This window comes from Echinops telfairi, unplaced genomic scaffold (assembly GCF_000313985.2).
Source record: "Echinops telfairi isolate 266 unplaced genomic scaffold, ASM31398v2 ScPeMD7_9;HRSCAF=40, whole genome shotgun sequence".
NCBI lineage: Eukaryota > Metazoa > Chordata > Mammalia > Afrosoricida > Tenrecidae > Echinops > Echinops telfairi.
Genome location: NW_022103906.1, coordinates 39,197,509 through 39,208,731, shown reverse-complemented (window position 1 = coordinate 39,208,731; position 11,223 = coordinate 39,197,509).

Sequence of the window (11,223 nt, the reverse complement as noted above, 5' to 3'; positions counted from 1 at the left end):
ATGGCATGACATTCATTGTCAGAAAGAATCATGCTAAATCCAGCAGGTAGTACAATGCTGTCTGTGATAAGATTATATCTAGCTCCCTTCAAGGATATCCATTCAACACAACTATTATTCAAATTTATATACCAACCACAACAGCTAGTGATGAAGAAATTGAATTCTACAAACAACTTCCTTCTGAAATTAATCAAACATACAATCAAGAGGCATTGATAATCATTGGCGAATGGAATGTAAGTGTAGGAAACATTCCTTCCTTTTTAGGAAGAAACAATAATTGGAAAATATGGACTTGGTGATAGAAATGGAGCTGGAGATCATATGATATAATTTTGCAAAACCAATGACTTGTTCATAGCAAATACTTTTTATAAACAACACAAAAGGTGACTGTACACATGGACTTCGCAAGATGGAATATACAGAAATCAAACTGACTACGCCTATGAGAACACATCATGGAGAAGCCCTACATCAGCATCTAAAACCAGACCAGGGATGTACCATGGAACAGACTACCAACTGCTCATAAGGAAGTTCAGGATAAAGCTGAAGAAAACTAAAACAATTTCAAAAGAGTTAAAATGGGAACTTGAGACCATTCTACCTGAATTTTGAGAATATCTAAAAAACAAATTTGATGCATTGAACACTAATGACAGGAAACCCGATGAGCTGTCGGAGGACATCAATACCATCATTCATCAAGAAAGCAAAAGGTCATTAAAAAGACGGGAAAGACATAAGCGATAGAATGGGATGTCAGAAGAGACTCTGAAACTTGCACTTAATCATAGCAGCTAAAGCAAATGAAAGAACAGATGAAGATAAAGAGCTGAATAGGAAATTTCAAAGGGCAGTATGAGAAGCCAGAGCAAAATATTATAATTCAATGTCAAAGACCTAGAATTAAAATATCAAAGAGGGAGAACACACTAAGCATATCTGAAGCTGAATGAACTAAAGGAAAAATTCAAACCTGGAGTTGCAGTGTTGAAAGATTCTAGGGGGGAAAAACATTGAATGATGCAGGAAGCATCAAGAGAAGATGGAAAAAATACACAGAGTCACTGTAACAAAAAGCACTAGTCAACAGCCCACCATTTCAGAAAGAACCATTAGCAAGAATCCAGGGTTCTGTAAGAAGATGCTCAAATTCCACTGAACTAATTAACCACACAGACTTAGGCACCTACTTAGGCACCAGAATTGATGGACTATCCATTGAAATGTTTCAGCAAGCTAAAGAAGCCCTGGAAGCACTCACTCGTATATGCCAGGAAATTTGGAAGACAGGTACTTGGCCAGCTGACTGGAAGATCCATATTTGTACCCATTCGAAAAAAAAATGCCACCACAGAATGCCCAAACTAAAGAATGGTGCCCTGGATATCACATGCAAGGAAATGTTTTCTTAAGATTGCTCAACAATGGTTTCAGCAGTAAATTGACAGGGAGCTTTCTGAGGGTCAGACCAGATTCAGAAGAGGACATAGAAGAGGATTGTCATGGTTAATGTAAGATGATCTTGTATGAAAACAGAGACTACTCAAAAGATATTTACTTATCTTTCACTGACTATCCAAAGGCATTCCACTGTGTGGACCTTGATAATCTATGGATAATCTTGAGAAGAGCAGGAACCCCAGAACACTTCATTGTGTTAACGAAGAACTTGTACATGGATCAATAGGCAGTTGTGGGAACAGAACAAGGATACATGGTTTCATTTTAGAAAGCTGTGTGTCAAGGTTGTATCCTGTCAGATATTTGTTCTTTCTGTTTGCAAAGAAATAATCTCAGAATTAGATTATATGAAGAAGAATGTGGCATAAGGATTGGAGGATAGTTTATTATTAACTTGATGAAAGTGAGGGGGACTTGAAGCACTTGTTGCTGAAGATCAGGATTACAGCCATCAGTATGGATTACAGCCCAATGTAAAGAAGACTGAAATCCATACAACCGGAACAATAGGTAATATGATAAATGGAAAAAAGTTTGAAGTTGTCATGGATTTTTGTTATGCTTGATTCCACAGTCAGTATTCATAGAAGCAGTAGTGAAATGTTCAAAAAGTTATTGCATGGGGTAAATCTGCTGCACAAGACCTTAGAGCACTGAAGAGCAAGGATATTATTTTGAAGACTAAGGTGCACTTGACCCGATCATGGTACTCCCCATTGCCTTACATGCATGTGAAAATTGGACATTGAATAAGGAAGACCATAGAAGAATCGATGCATTTGAATTATGGTTCTGGAGAAGGATATTGAAGACACCATGAAATAACTGCTAAAAGGACAAACATCTGTATTGGAAGAAGTAAGACCAGAGTGTACTTTAGAGGCAAAGATGGCAAGACTTAGCCTGACAAAGTTTGGACATTTTGTTAGGAGAGAGCAGTTCCTGGAGAAGTACATCGTGCTTGGTACAGTGGAGGGACGGTACACAGTGATTGAAAACAGTGGCTGTAAAAATGGGCTCAGGAAATTGTTAAGATGGTAAGACCCTCAAGGAGAAGGATAGCCAGTGGCTGTATCAATGGACTCAGACACCTGTGAAGCTCATGAACGACCATGCGCTGTTTCCTGCTGTTGTGCATAGGGCCACTATGGTCTGGCTCCAACCCAATTCACCTAACAACAACTTACTACAATGAGCCAGTTATTTAACAGAAGAAAATAGCTGGTCTGTCTACACACACACACACACACACACACACACACACGCAACCTATTAGTACTGTTTTCATTTTTAAATGTGACCTGACAATAAAGGATTAGAGGGAAAAAATGTCAAAATTGTCTAGCATATTTAGTGCCCCCCACTCTGAATGTGTTACTATCTTTTGCAAATTAAAATTCAGTGTTATGGGAAAAACAAATTATTCATTATGGCAAACAAGTTAAAAACAACCACACTGTTGTTATTGGAGAGCATCAAGTCAGCTCCTACACGCAGTGATTCTCAGGACACCAGAAGAAAACCGCCATCTGATGCTGCAGCTCCCTCATAGCGGCTGTGCTCGAGCCCGTTGTGGCAGCCCCTGCGCCAGTTCCTGTTGCCGCTCGTCTTCCTTTGTCACCGACCCTCTCAGAAAGAAGCAGTCATCCAGAAACAGAAGTTACACAGAGAGCATCAACTGAAAAATGGTGTTGATTTTTACTAGAACTGGACTGAAATTTATCTTTCTGTTAGAAATGAGAGTAAGAGTCTTCTAAATAACTCATGGCATCAGTAAGGATGCTGGAAATACATTTCACACATTTAAACTATTGTTTTTAAGGGCCCTCCAGCACGTGAGAAGCACCGTTTATAAACAATTAATTGACACTTCATTTGTAAACTATCCCTATATGTATGTAAAAAATCAGGACACCTGGAGAACTCTATTAGAAGACAATTTGCAACTCTCTTCCCACCTACTGCATGCATATATTTGAAAGTTCAAAACCATCTAGAAAATATTCTGAATTATAAATATTTTTTACAAAATTGTGAATATTGCAACACACACCCAAACCTACACACCTATATTTTGGAATAGTGAGTTTTTAATGTAGGCCTTTATCAATCCGAGAAGAATGCCATATATGGATTTTGACTTTCTTTGTCCAACGAAAGAAAAGGGGGTGTGAATCCCCAGTATCCGTGCCGGGCACCTGCTCCAGGTCCTGACTTAACTCTCTCCACATACAGGCACAGCCACATCTGCTCCAGCAGGCTTGGTCTTGTGTCTTGGAAGAATAATTCTTAACTGTCTCCCACCCCAAGTTTGGCAAAGAGAAGAGATCATTTAGGCCAATTTTCCTTGGGGGATGGTTGGAAGTACTTGTCCACTTGAGTTACGGTCCTGATGAAATGTCTAATGGATTGAACTACCTGGTGTTTATTATTCGAATAGTACTGAAGCAAGCCCAGATGATTCTCTGTTAACCCACAATGAAACTCTAGGGGAGCATTTCTACAGCACTTCAGAGCTTGTTAACCTAAAAGTAATTGGGCATATAAATTCGGAGGGTCTTATTTGTTCTGCCAGCATTAAGTGGAGGAAAGAATGGCCATATTTACCATATTTAAATACTCCATTAAAAGAAAATCTGTGGAAACGGTACTATGCATGTTATGAGGGAGAGATCTTGGAGAGACACCATGGCCCACAGTTGTTATCCCACTCTCACTGGATCACAAATAGCCTTGTGCAACTGCTCTGGAATGTGCACCTTTCTTTGTAGTGACAGATAAAGCAGCAGACACATTTGGTTAGAACAAGGATTTGCTGTCTCAATGTTAGCATCACATGGTCCATTCATTCAGCACGGCACACCCAGAGTAAAGCAGAGATAGGAGGGCGAAGAGGAGGCATTACAGAAGTAAGCATGGGGATGTTAAGTCTTTGCAGAAAAGCGTTCTAAGAATTTAGGAGATTATATAGGCAGCAATCTTAGTGGCAAAACAAAGCAGAAAGAGCTCTTGAGGAAGGCAAGTATAAAACTAAAGGGAGAGGGCAAAGATAATTAAGAACAAAAAAAGGAAGCTAGGCATGGGGTGTTGGGGGGTGGGATTCTGCTGTATGATTCTGATTAATTCTGTTCAATAGACATGGCATGATTGCTGTTGCATTTTTAATGGTTCTGCCTCTTACATTTGAGTCTCATCTGGGAGTGCTTTAACTGGCTGTGACCTTCAATGGCACACTTTATATACCTACCTTCAGATAATGCAGTAGCACATCGAGAACCACTGTGAAGCAGGAGCTATAAAATGAAACCTGGCTAATCTTTACATCCCTGGTACTGATTAGCAAGTCTTCCTAGGTTGGTCTCATTTCTTTAGAAATTATAGTAATGAACCAGAATCAAGCATCTCAGATGATTGAAACTCACCTAATTATACCAGACACCTTTTTTCCCCCAAAACCATTTAATTTGGAGCTAATACAAATATCATATCTTCCCATAGTTCAAGCACATCAAGCATTACTGTACAATTGCTACCAAGATCAGTTTCAAAACACTCTCTTCCTTCTTGAACTTCTTGCAATTAGTTTCTTTTTATCCCCCCTCCACCCACTGAACACCCCAGGGATGCTTATTCTATTTGCTGTCTCTATGTTTATCAATCCTGGGTTTCATTGTCAGAAAAACATATAACAAAAACTCAAGAGGGTTACCCCCAATGACAAAATGTATCAGAGATAAACCCCAATATGAAAGAAGGAAAAAAACAAACAAAACAAAACCAGAAATAGCTGAAAATCTGATCAGGCCCAACATGAATGTGTGTGTGTGGGGTGGGGTGTTGAAGGAGAATCAAGTGACAGGATTTTAACCACTCAAATCAGGTTTATCATTTTGATGTCCTATAGTCATCTCTCCAATACTCTTTATTTGGGAGTTTATTCCCATCCATCCCTGATGGATAGAGGGAAACACTGGAGATTTATTTCCTCTACAGACCTCACAAATGTATCTTGTGTTTTTTACATTTCAATGATCCCCAGTGCCACTGTCAGGTACGCATTGAACTGCTAACTGGAAAGTCCATGGTCCAAACTCACCAAATGTTCCAAGGGAGAAACATGAGGCTATTTGCTTCCCTCAAAAATTTGGGGGACACTTTATGTAGGGTCACTATGAATCAGAATCAACTCCATTGTACGGGGAGCTGTGTTTGGGCATATCTTTTACTTTAAATGCTCTTGACCATATTAATCTCTGTGGATAAATGGCAAGGGTAGTTCAGGACCCAGAAGTGTTTCCTTCTGTGGTTCATGCATGGGTTGATTCAAAATGAAAAGTGTTCAAACATGTTGCTATGAGCAGTGGATAGTTACAGATAAGCTTTATCAGTGAGATGCTTGTTTTAGTCTCATTAGGGTCACTTCCAGAATAGGTCCAATCGAGGAGTTCTGCTAGTATCATAAAATCCAAGTCAGATTAGTTAAGGGGATGTAATGACAGAGCTAAATTTAAGCACATTGGTAGGTGCACAAGTTTACAGTCACTATTTGGATGGATTCAAAGCATATCATCTTAATAGATTGTTTTAAAGGGGCAAGAAGGATCATGAATGCTCATTAGGAAGTAGATTGAGGAATATTGAAAACTGCATTGGTTGAGAACAAGATCAGGGTTGTTACTTCCCACCCCTCATTTTTTTTCCCATTATGACAATGAAGCTACTCATTGTTGAAAAATGGCAAGGGCTGTCCCGGGAGGATTTTGTTGGGAATCCCTATTCGAACAGTCCTGTAGTTCTTATCTTGCCGCTTCAGCCTTTCTTTCTTTTTTTAAACTAAATTGAACACTATTTGAGTCCATAGGATATTACAAAACTGTCATTTTGACATGATATGAATCAAAAGGTATAGAATTCGTCAAAAAGAGTTAGAGGTAATCGCTTCTTGGCCTTTTGGCTAAGATCAAGTGAAGAGTTAGATATATAAAAAGTGTTTTTGAAGTATATAGACCTAGAGGGAAGATGTATCAAAAAAAGTAAAAAGAAGATGCATCCAGAAATTGTAGCTTCATTTTTTACCACTTTGTTTACTAATGGTTTCTATAATTTCGTAGCAATATGTTCCATTTACTCTCATAGATAAGTTTTTAACAAGCTGATAACATGTGAACAATGGATATAGTCTAGGACTAGTGGAGCCACAAGATAAAATAACACTGTCTCTGGCAAACTCATATAGCAAACTAGGATATCATTTATATTTTACATTATAAAAGATAAAATTCACCAGGAAAACAAATTTATAAATATGTATCTGACAATTCAACCTTAAAAACACATATAGTAAAATCGATCAGGTAAAAAATAGAAAAAGAAAAACATTAAATGATTAAGTAGATTAAAAACTTTTCTCTCCAAGAGATTATTATAATAATTTTAAAATGTCAACATACAGTTGTAAATATCTGAGCAATATTATCAATTAACTTGAGGTAACTTATTGAACACTAGACCAAACAAATGTAAAAAACAAACACCTTTCATGTTTACTTAGTGAATTTGCCAAAATAAACAATAATTCTCATAAAATGCGTCATAAATTTAATAGGGTTAAAATAATATGAATATGTTCTTATATAATCATGGAATTAAAATTAAAATCAATATTGACATAGGCAAATCTCAGAGACTTAAACATTTAATGACACAATTTTAAACATTCATGAAATAAGATGAAATGACAAAAGTAAATAAAAACATTTTGAAATTAATGACTTTAAAAGTACCCAAATTGTTGAGATGTAGCTAAAGCAAGATGAAGTGACGTATTTATAATATACATGTTTACTTTATCAATTAATATATATCTGAAATCAATTATCTAGCTTCCAACTTAAAATGATAGAAAATGGAAAGATCAAAATGAACATAAGGTAAGCCAGAAAAAAGAAGTAATAAATACAAAGCAAAAATCAATAAAAATGTTTCAATCAACAAAATTTTGCAGAGAAAATAAATAATATCTAAAGCTGGATCCTTGATAATGTCAATAAAACTTACAAATCCTTAGTTTTATTTAGAAATAAAGAGAGAAACACAGATCAATAATGACATACACAGCAGCAGAATTGTCAGTGCAGATATCACAGATATTAAAAGAATAATATGAAAACATAACAAACAGCTTTATATCAACAGACACAACATAAGTGAAATGAACACTTCCTTGAAACAATACAAGTTATCAAAATTGACAAAGCAAAAATATGAATTGCTTTATTTTTATTAAAAATATTGAATTTATATATCAAATTACTTTCCTTAAAGCAACGCCAGGCTCTAAAGAATTATACCAAAGATTTAAGGAAGCAATGTCTAATCTTCCAGAAACATCTTAATAAATTAGAAGATGAATCACTTCAAAAATGATATTGTGAAGTCAACATAATCATCACTTTAAAAATTAGGAAAAACAAACAAACAAAAATAAGAGAAACATACACACTTATACTCCATTGAATGGAAATTCAACTACCCTTTAAAAAATAGCAGCACATCACATCTCAAAATGTTTTAAAAATTATACTACATCATGACTCAGTATGATTAATCCCAGGTCTGCACGTCTTATTAACCTATGAGAAAAAAATCAATTGATGTAAATAACTTTATTAACAGAATAAAGAAGAAAAAACTGAACACTTTGGGAGATGCAGAAGAGCATTGGACACAATTCAATGTATGATCGTGGAAAATCTTGTAGTCAACTGGAAATAGTTGCAAGAAGTATTATAATTGCAATAAGAGGACAGAGGACAGGGCTCTCACTCTAGTGGGAATTTGGTAGTGCAGTATGTTTGGAGAGGGCAGTGTGTGTTTAGACTTGGTGTACAGTCCCTGTGTTTTCAGATGAGCATAGCTGGGTTAGTGAAATGTTCTAAGACAAAAATTGTTCTAAGACATCTGTAAGATGTTTTGAGTTGGGTAAGCAAAGTTCTCTCCTACTCTCAAGGTATTGCACTAAAAAGCATCAAGTTAGCTGCAGGCTCCTAAGTCAAACTGGCTTATTTCATTTTTCCCCTCTGCCAGCTGTGAGGACACTGCAGGATAGGCCATCATAGCTGCCATCTGAGGTTCCAATAGACACACAGACAGAACTTTTGGCTAGCTAATGCAATTAGATTAAATGGGTTGGGCCTGACCCTGTTGAAATAGGCTCAGGCAACTCTAAAATTGACGTGGATTTTCTATGCCAGGTGTCTACTGGAAATGAAAATAAATAAATGTTTATGTATGTAGATAAAGTAATTAAATAAAAATAAAATTTATTTTCTTTTAGAATCAACAATGTTGAAGGTTGAAGATTGGTAAGGAAAGTGCAAATTACATGCAGGTGCTTTTATTTTCCATCTTGAATATATTTTCAGCATTTAAAATCATCTAAAGTGTTACTAATAAATACAATTCTAACTTTTAATTTTATATGAAACTAATTTTATACCGAACAATGAATAAAAATCATACATTATATTCCCTTCAATAACATTATTTATGATTAAATTATGTTCATTTTTTCTTTTATTATCAGTATAATCACACTCATGATTTCTACCTAGAAATTTCTACTCATAGACCAGATATGGAGCCTTACAAGAAAAAGAAAAAAGGGATGTCATAAAAATTCTGTTGCTTGGAAGTGTGCATTTACAAATTCAGGTTCATTTATGCACCTTTCAGGTCAGAAGTCCTTCTAAGGCCACGTCTTGCTGACATGAAAAATCAGTCTTTGTGCCCACTTCCACTCCCAACAACCCTACTTCCTGACCTTTCTGGATGTATGATGAGTGCATTTCTCTTCCAAACGTCCCTCAGCACACAATGATGTAGGGCTTCATTCCAAACCTTCCTTTGTTTCGACTGGTATACCAAGCTACTCTTCTGACTAGCCTATTGTGTGTTCTTCTAAAGACAAAAATCTAGAGCTCTGCTACTTCTTCAAAGTCTCCAGGCGATTTCTAGTCTTTTAAAGAGAACTAATTTTGTGAGAAAACTTTACTAAATTGCAAGACTAGGAAATCATCTATGAATATAGAAACCACCTGCTGCTGTGGGTGATTGATTTGGAGGAGCAGGTGTACTTGTCTCAGGTGACTTCAGATTGTGTGATACAATGCACCATTTGGCTGGCACACACACACACACACACACACACACAAAAATGAATGCAACTTTTCAATCCTACTTTTAAGGGTGTATTTCATGTCATATCTGAAAAAAGAAAGTGGTAACCATATCAACAGCAGAGGTCACCTGCTTCCTTTAGTTTGGTGTACCTTCTCTCTCTAGTTCAAGAGCTCAATGGCTATAGGGCTTACATTATCAACTGGGGCAATATTAATTCCACAAAGATTAGTTGTTTGCTAAGGGGAAATCTTAGGTTTGACACCAATGTACCCCAGTACATAAATAAATAAATAGTATCCCCTTGGTGTTAAATGGAAAAGATCAATTAGGTTTTAAATAAGGAGGAATACTTGTCATTAAATTTAACCAATAGTTATGTTTCAAAAATATAGCAGCCCTCTCTCTTTTTAATTCTACAATTGAATGAGAAGTTGGGTGGGGAACACTGCTGCATTACAGTAGGAGAAACATGATGAATCATTTACTTATATTTTTCCAGTTCTAAAATTTCTATAAAAGCAATTTAAAAATAAAAATGGCTAATGTATTCTGAAGGTCATTTAGACCACTGTTATTGAAACAATTTTGATTCAAAATGATCCTTTAAAGCAGTGGTTCTCAACCGTCCTAATGCCGCAACCCTTTAATTCAGTTCCTCATGTTGTGGTGACCCCCAACCATAAAATTAGTTTCGTTGCTACTTCATAACTGTCATTTTCCTACTGTTATGAATTGGGTGACCCCTGTGAAAGGGTCATTCAACCACCAAAGGGGTCACAACCCACAGGTTGAGGACCGCTGCTTTACAGTGTTGAAAAGTAAGATATTACTTTGAAGACCAAGATGTGCCTGATCCAAGCCATTGTAGCTCCAATCGCCATATGAGCATGTAAAACTTGGACACTGAAGAAGGAAGACTAAAGAAGAATTGACAGAGTCGGATTACGTGCTGCAGAGGAATATTAAAAGTACCATGGGACTTTCAAAGGAACAAACAAATCTGGAAATGCCAAAAGAATGTCATCATGGAGAACAATAATTGTAGCAAGTAATACATTAGAGAAAAAGTATATGTTAGAAGGGAAATAATCATCATCCCTTAAAAAGTGGTGAAAAATTGCCTACTCATGGGAAACTACCTACTATTAAAAAGTAGTTACTTTCAAGGTGAGGAATGCACAGAGTTATGTAACCTTTGCCCAGAGTCCCAAAGACAGAATGGGGAGGTATACAACGTAGTAAGTAAATAAGTTGGTGTCGAACTCTCTTAAGGGCTGAAGCAAGGGAGACAACCTCAGAGTCTTAGACCCTGCTGGTTAGGGTTGATGGGAACAAGCTGCCACAAATGCAAAACACAGACTCTGACTCTAAGTCCTAAGATCTAAGCTAGTGCTGAAATGCTTCACAGATAGGAAAAACCATGGCATGATATTCTCCCATGCTATATATTCCGCCTATATTTACTTGGAATGTGTGTATGAAGACAAATATATACCGAGATCTATTTGGCTTCAGGCAGCTTCCTAGTCAACAAAGCACAGCATTGATATCAGTGGTCTTTATTATGGC